The following is an 8913-nucleotide window of genomic DNA, read 5'->3' on the forward strand; positions in this document are numbered from 1 at the left end:
TTTTGGTCTGATGACTGTCTGTGGTATGGGACATGTGTGTGTATGGCCCTACAATCCTGTATGGCAAAACAGTACCATACATTGGGGCAGTATGCAACATCAGATAGAAGGGGAGCTAGAACAATGACATCTACCACAGTCTGTATACAGGCTAATGTACATATTAACAGTACACACGCTGCCGACATTCACCATCACTAAACAGACATCAGTACTGTAGAAATATCCACAGAATGTCCACGTTATGTCATGAAATATAACCCCTACTGTACATGACGTGTGTAGCAATCTGATATATCACTGGCTTGTTATCAGATATAATGACACTATTTATGGTGTACAGCACATATGCACCACTTCATGCACGACATATGTACAAAGGCTGACAGAGGTGTGGTTGACAGCACATACACAGGGCCAGTATAGACATGTTGCTGTGATAACCTCATAAATTTACCATTGTAACAGGGTTTGTTGCAACATATGTCTTATGAAGGATATGAAGTCAGTAACTGTCATGGCCTTCACCATCTACAGACTGCAATCTTCACACTACCTTCTGCATTCCACAGATAGATGCACCGTGGCTAGCACATGAAACCAAATGCACAACACTGCCCAGTCTGCAGATGACCCTGCAGAAGGGGATTACTCATATACATAGCACTGACGTGTCTGGTATTGCGACATGTACGACAGCCATATCCAGACAAACACTGTTAAACCAACAATACTCCAAATGCAGTATAGCAGCACTTACAGTCTGTAGTCAGGTCAGGCACATCCCCCTCCTGTTCATTGCCCTCTTTCCACAGTGTATGTTGTTAGAGGTAAATCCCCAATCCATCTGAGATGCTGTTTGCCAAACAGCATATCTAGTTCCTGTTCACAGTGACTGAAAAGGTCCAACATGACCATAATGTTCCTAGGTATTGAGTGTGTTTCCATGCATTTGGCTATGGGGATGTTACTACAGCTGTTCCACATTCAGTCAGCTAGGGATGGGCTGCAATTCATGCAGAGGTCATCAGCTGATCATGAGCATCACTTAAAATATACATGCTGCTGCCTAAGCAAAGCAGGTGTGGTGCTCCACATCCACCAGAGAGGGGGTGGAGGAGGCAGACAGAGGCAAATACATGTTAGGGAGGGGTGGGAGAGTAAAACTGAAGCATGTTTGTGTCACACACCTACCAGCACAGGGTATCAAACCCCCGACAACTATGTAGTGCTATCACAGTTCGATGCAGTTATTGGATGCTTCACATGGGTTACCTGCTGTAGAGCACTCAGAACATGTATGTGATGGTGAGTGACATCTGCAACAGGGAAGTGGATAGGTGATGGACATATGCCTGTCTGCATGAACAGGTGCCAGCGTCAACACAGCCACACTCACACAGGGGCACACACACATTGACACACTTGACAGGGCTAGGAGTGAAACTCATCACTTGTGAGATTGCCACAACACATCAATGTGCAGGTATCACATGCACCACACGGGTCATACTGAGGTCCTATGGGCAAGGAGTATGAAGAGGTGAAATATATCAGACAGCATGCTTCAGTATGCCTTAGGGGGTTGTAGTGAGTGTGGATGTGGACATACGCACCATACAACACACACACGAGCACACAGGGTGCCATTTCTGACATGCATGGGTGCATGTCTGCATGGGTGTGTGGTGGTCAACTGTGCCAGCAGGCTGTACAAGGGTAGGCGATGGGTATACCTTGGCATCAGTCCACATGACAATGGTCTGCATTGTGGCTCAGGCCTGTAGTTTCTGCATTTGCCCACAACAGGTGGGTATTGCATCCCCCATCCAGTCACCTGGGTGACTATTGTGTGTGGCCAATGCTGTGCATCACTTGCCATGTATGTGTTCCTTAGTCCATGACATGGATGGTGCCTGGGATATGCACACCTCCCACATGCATGTACAGTGACATGTGCTACTGTACCTGGGGTGTCTGGTCCATGTTGTGAACACCGATTATCATCAGATGTGCCAGTCTTGCCCACCTGTGGCAGGAACTGGTAATGGGCAGCAGTTTTACCCTGCACCTACCTTGATAGCATGCTAACAGCATTCCCTGATGTCAGTGTCATCTGTCCATACAGGGCATTTTGTCAGGCATGGTATGTCCTTTGTGAGTCATATGTGAAGGCACCATAGGTGGTGCAGGTGTCCATTGGGGAACATGGTGGAGGTGCACTGTCTGCATGTATGTGCATATTGGACAGATGGGCAGGGTGACATCCCCTCTGTAGCCCACTGCTATCACTGCATAGTTACTATCAGTGGCCAATATGCAGTGTATTACCCACATATTGGCTGTTGCCTAGGCATGTGTGTGCATATGACACATGGGTTGAGTGCGTGTTCTTGGTAATAGTGGGGTTGCTAACTGTGACTGGCTGGCCTTGAAGTCACATGTATGGGTATGGCTTTGCACCCCAGCCTCTCAGCTAATTTACATCTGTTATCCCAGTATAGTTGACATTGTGATATATATGGTAGGGCCACCATAAAAGAAATAGGCAAAAACCCCTCCACATTGCCCCAGGTGTCACACACTCACAACCACTTCTACACTGGATATGAGTTACACACACACACACACCTGTCATGTCTGGGAGTAGAACTCCTACCTAACTAGTTTATTACACTACAGCACAATGCAGTTATAGTACGCACCCCACAGACATTACTGAAGTACTTCTTCCCCAAAGGTTTATTTCACAATGAATGACATCAGCAGGATTACAAACTAGGGTATGTCAACTGTACTGTGAGTGACTAGCCTAAAATGCTTTGTTTCATACACAGACATTGAAACACACACAAAACATTCAGAACTGCCATGGGTGGAGATGGAACCCTACAACAGTTCTAATCACACTACAGCAGTACGCAGTTACAGGACGCATTACAGAAATTACTGAGCTACAACCTTCCTAGAGGTGTATTTCTAGGTGGGTGAATGCCGCCTTGCCAAAGTTGAGTATATGAATTCTAAGGAGTGTGAGTACCATAAAAAGCATTGTTCTCTTCAGTCAAAGACAAACACACATGGATTTACACACACTTGCCAGGTTTGGGGTTGGAACATCTACCTAACTATATTATCACACTACAGCAGTACACAGTTACAGGACACACTACAGAGATTACTGGGTTATGACTTTCCCAGAGGTGTATTTCTAGGTGAGTGACAACAGCAGCCTTGCTGATGTTGAGTATATGATTTGTATGGAGTGTGAGTAGCCTAAAAAGCATTGCTCTCTACTCAGTCAGACACAAACACAGCTAGCAAGTCTGGAGTTAGAACACCTACCTAACTACTTTCTCACACTACAACAGTACGCAGTTATAGGATGCACTAGAGAGATTACTGGGCTATAATCTTCCCAGAGGTGGATTTCTAGGAGATTTACCTCAACAACCTTGCCAAAGTTGAGTATATGAATTGTACGGAGTGTGAGTAGCCTAAAAATCATTGCTCTCTACTCAGTCAGACACACAAACACAGATTCACACACAAACACACACAGTTGCCAGGTCTGGGGTTAGAACACCTACCTAACTACTTTATCACACTACAGCAGTACGCAGTTACAGAACACACTATGGAGACTATTGGACTATGATTTTCCTTGCCAAAGTTGAGTATAGGAATTGTACGGAGTGTGAGTAGCCTAAAAAGCATTGCTCTCTATACAGTCAGACACAGACAGACATGCACATAAACACACACTTGCCAAGTCTGGGGTTAGAACTACTACCTAACTAGTTTATTACTTCAACAGTACACAGTTATGGGATGCGCCATGGAGATTACTGAGCTACAGCTCTCCCAAAGGTCTATTTCACATTGGATGACCTCAGCAGGCTTGTCATAATACTGCTATGGGGCGGGCAATGTGTGCATGGGCCATAACCCATTCATGTAGGGGTTGACATGCCATATGTGGGCACACATGAGGTCATATTTCACAGGTATGTGTATACAGCTACTAGATGACTACTTTCTTGCACAGTCATGTTGCACAACTGGCACGTGCACCACATAGTATGTCATGCTGATAGATACTGGTGGCTAGTATCTGCAGTGAGTGACATCTGCACCTCATGTGTTTAGGGCCCTTTGGCTGTGTGCTGGGTGGGACAGGCCTGGATGGCTTCTTGTCACAGTCACCCTCTTCCACACATCTATGTCCATCTATCTTTGGCTTATTATACTGTGTTGTCCTTACACATATGTCTGTATTCTTATCCACTGTGTGTGCAAGACGGGAGTGGTGCATACTGACATTTGTCTGCACTAAGAACTGTGACTGCCAGATATGTCTGGTCCACTGGTGTTTTCAGACATGGCCTTCATGTGTTTGTGTGTGAGCATGCCCAGTATGACCTTTCAGTATGTTGTTGACTGACATTGGCTTCATTCCTCTGTGCGGAAGCATACCCAGTATGGCCAGCTGTATTGCATGTGTGGATCAAGTCCAGGTAGTTTGCACTGCTGTGCTGATCTCTGTGTTGTACATCGACAGGTAGCATGTGTGTCTGCAGGGTATCCATCGGTCATTTGGCGTTGACTGTTGCTACATTTCTGCATAGCAGGTGGGGGGGACATCTGACTGTTTCTACATTTCTACACAGGAGTGGGGGGGCACACCTGAGTGTTACTATAAGTGTACATTGAATGGGGGAGCACACCTGACATGTGTACACATTTGCTAGGACTGTACTGGTATGTCAGGTACTCCATTACAGTCTGTAGTCTTACCTATCGTGCTGGCTAGAGGCATACCAGTGTACTACAGATCTTAGTTTTAATTACCTACATATTAGTTTCTGACTTCCTAGCCTTCACAACTTACATCCAACTGCCTGGCATGCTGTAGTCTGTCTGTGTAGGCCTGGGGGAGGGATTACCCATAGGGCTCATTCAGAGGTCATGGTACAGCATTTGTTTGTGTTTGTCTAGACCTGTCTTGCTGGCTGAGACTGTTGTTGGGTATGTGAACCTTCCTGACTGGCATGTGTGGGTCTTATGGACACACATGTCACTCAGCCCATTTCCTGAAATGGGTTTTGCCACCCTGTCTAGTACTGGCTACTATGGTGACTCCAGTATGTGTTACAGATGTCATGGTGCCACTATGGGTGTCTACTGTCTGCTGCCTTAACATTCTGCCACACAATTCCCTTGCATGCTCACATCCATACCATAGCTACAGGTAATGACACATTCTACTCCATTTGGCAATTGGTAGGCTGATTGACTTACCTTGAGGGTGTGCCAGACTTGAGGATGGTGCTGGAGGGCTGACTATGTCAGATGCACATAGTACACTCCCTATACATGATTGAGCATAGGTAGTGTCATGTTTGGCATCATTTTACTGTCTGTGCGAATCAGAGAGAGGTGTCATTCCCTGGGTCCCTACTGTGTCAGTGCATATGCTATGCATTGCCTCTTTGCCACGGCCAGGGCATACTGGTTACACCTCCTTCTGCCTACTGGGGCAGGCTCAGGTTGTTCCTCCTCTGAGTCACTCTGTGCTGGTACAGGCCTTGGCTTTGGTGGGGGGCTGTGTGGCCCTGCCCCATGCTATTCCTGCTGCAGCTGTTTCCACAGGATCATATTTTGTAGCATAGCACATACCATAAGAATTTGGGTACATGTAGCTGGTAAATACTGCAAGGTTCCACCGGATGTGTCCAGACACCAGAATTGTGACCTGAGCATCCCAAACACATGCTCTATTATATGTCTGGCCTGTGTGTGTGCCTCATTATGGCATTGTTGTTCAGGTGTGTGTTCATTTCTGATGGGTGTCATCAGCCACGACTCCAATGGGTACCCGGCATCCCCCCACTAGTTGACCGTAGGGGATGTCCACACTGGCAAATCTGTGGTACAGCTGTGTCAGATACCATATGTGTGAATTGTCATAGCTTCCAGGGCAACCAGCACACACATTCATTATAATGCCCTTGGCATCACATACAACCTGGCAGTTGATGGAGGGGATGCCCCTGTGGTTGATGTAGACCCTACCCTGCTCACCGGGTGGTGCTTTGAAGCATAAGTGCATGCATTCTATAGCACCCACCACCCCATGGTATTCTGCTATTTGGTGGAAGAGATGCATATTGCTGGTCAACACTTCACATGTGTTGAGGATATATACATGCTCACTGGCATGTGCTGACATGGCATCCAGGAACAGGTGGAATACCCTGGATGCTGATGTCTGTGAGATCCCCATGATGTCCCCAGTTCTGCTTTGGGAGGTACCTGTGGCTATTATACCTAGGCCTACACATATCTTGGTATCCACTGGGATGGGTTCCCCTCGGCCAGTTTGGTGTGTCAGGTGTGGCTGGCACAGCTCTACAATTTGCTGTAGGAGGTCTCTGTCCACCCTATAGCACTCCACTATCTCCAGCTCATGTAGCCCCTGGTAGGTTACCCTGGGTCTGTACAGTCTTCTCTATCTCCTCACTGTGGGTTGTTCGGCATTATTCATATCCTCACCACCCTCAGCCTCTTGCACATGATGTTCTATGTTGCCTGCTGCAGCCCTTCTCATTTTGTAGGTTTGTTTGTTAAAATTTCCCTGCTTGTATACACCAGTGGTGTAGAGTGTGGAAAAACCAGAGGGGAAGGTGTTTGCTTAGTTTATAGTAATGTTATAGGCTGGGCTGGTCTGCTGACTGTGTAATTGGCTGATTCTGATACATTTCACCTGTCAGCTCAGCTAGTTCTCCTTGATTACCTTCCTACTGCTGTTTTCCCTTCCCATTGTCTCCCTGTTTAATCCTGTGTGCGCGCCGTGCAGAGTGCTCAAATGTGCACATAGCTGCTATTTCCTGGTTTAACTTCTTTTTCCTTCCTGTAAAACCTGGTGCAAGGCACGCACACCCGCTTACACTTTGGAAAGAGTGCTAGGCAGGTTTAGACACACCCCTAGCTTAGCTGTGCTAAGCTAGGAGCAATCCCGAGCCACATGGCTCTAATCCACTTACAGTATGCCTGACACACACACCCATGATGTCACCTATAGCCTAGTCTTGCACCCAGCTATTTATACTCTTACACTCTTGGGACCTGCCTCACACCCTGGGGAAAACTGGGATTCACTATCCTTCACCTCATTTGCATAGGATTCCTGCTAATGCATAGTTACATGTCCCACACTGAGCATCCCCCCTTAGCAACCATTACTCACTGGCCAGGTTGTCTTCTGCCTGCCATTGACTTGATGGCAGACTACTGCTTTTAGTTAGAATGCTTATTTTAGGTTTATTTTATTATTTTCCCACCGATCCCGTTTGTGTGCTGCTGCCCTATGCTTAAGCAGGCGAGATCGTCGAAATATAATAATTTTTTTGTTTTGTTTTTTGAATATTTTACAATACCAGTGGCCTTCTACTTGGCCATTACCATGCTTCCTCAATCATATGCAGCCTTTATTTGGAGATGTCATTGCTCTGTTTGCAGTACCGTACTCGGTTACTAACCGAGTACATTTCTGCATATTACGCTAGCCCTGCACACCCTGATTCCTGCTACTGGATGGCAAATTTACCTCATTTGCATGGTTTTCAACTGCAAATGGTGTGATCTGCATACGGGGGCTGGGAACATGCAGCATTAATGCTACCACGCTTGCACACGTCAGACGTGCACATATGTAAATCGCTCGGCCGTGATATTGGCAAAATTTCATCTAACACTAATGCACGCCATGCAAGCTTTTGAGAATCCGGGGATATGTCATTTTTCCATCTGTACGCACAAACTTGCAATGACATCCAGAGGTTTTCTTCCACATTCAGTGTTTACCTAAGCTGCTCATACTAATCTGCCTATAAAGTGACCTAATGCAAACTTACCATGGGTCTGTGCTGTGGCCATAAAGAGATGGTTGCCATCTTGTTTAATGCAGAACTTTTCAAGAGTATTATCTCAAGAATAAAGATGATGTAGCTTTTTAGAGGACATTACAATCATTTGTTTATCTATTTCAGTCAAAGTTGAGTAGCTCATTCAGAGAGATAGACAGAAAACACATTTCATTGAAACTCATTTCGTCGAAGCCTCATCAAAGCCTCATTTCACTGAAAATGAATTGCCTGAGCACAATTCACTGAAAGCTCACTTCACTGAAAACATATTTCACTGAAACTCATTTTGTTTAAAAAGGTATATGCCCTGTTCCTTACTGTGGTGCGATTCTGGAGTTAGCATATATAGTAAGGGGGGGCACAGCCTCCCACATTGGGTGGTGTGGGGGGCATAGCCCCCCACTTATTTTAAATGTTGTAAACCATAGACATGGATTCTTACAAGTCAAATGAATAAATCTTTCCAGAAAATAATATATACCCAAACTATATGCCCCTCACACCCAGCCTTACTATATATATATATATATATATATATATATATATATATATATATATATATATATATATATATATATATATGATAACTCCAGGATCGCATAATAGTGGGGAACAGGGCATATACCTGTTTAGATAAAATGAGTTTCAGTCAAATGTGTTTTCAGTGAAGTGAGTTTTCAGTGAATTGTTCGCAGTGAATTCATTTTCAGTGAAATGAGGCTTTGACGAAATTATATATATATATATATATATATATATATATATATATGAAAAAAGAACGACATTCACTATATCGAAACAAAACCATCGACATTGCAAAACATCGACACTACATTTATACTTAAGTACAGTGCTAACATGGGTCCTGCAGGGGGGACGTAGTATGGGTACAGTGTCGTATCATATCCTTTACTTCCCCCCTGCAGGACCCATGTTAGCACTGTACGTACGTATAAATGTAGTGTCGATGTTTTGCAATGTCGAT

The sequence above is a fragment of the Protopterus annectens genome, chromosome 3.part0, assembly GCF_019279795.1.
Source record: "Protopterus annectens isolate FY-2018-M chromosome 3.part0, PAN1.0, whole genome shotgun sequence".
Taxonomy (NCBI): Eukaryota; Metazoa; Chordata; order Ceratodontiformes; family Protopteridae; genus Protopterus; species Protopterus annectens.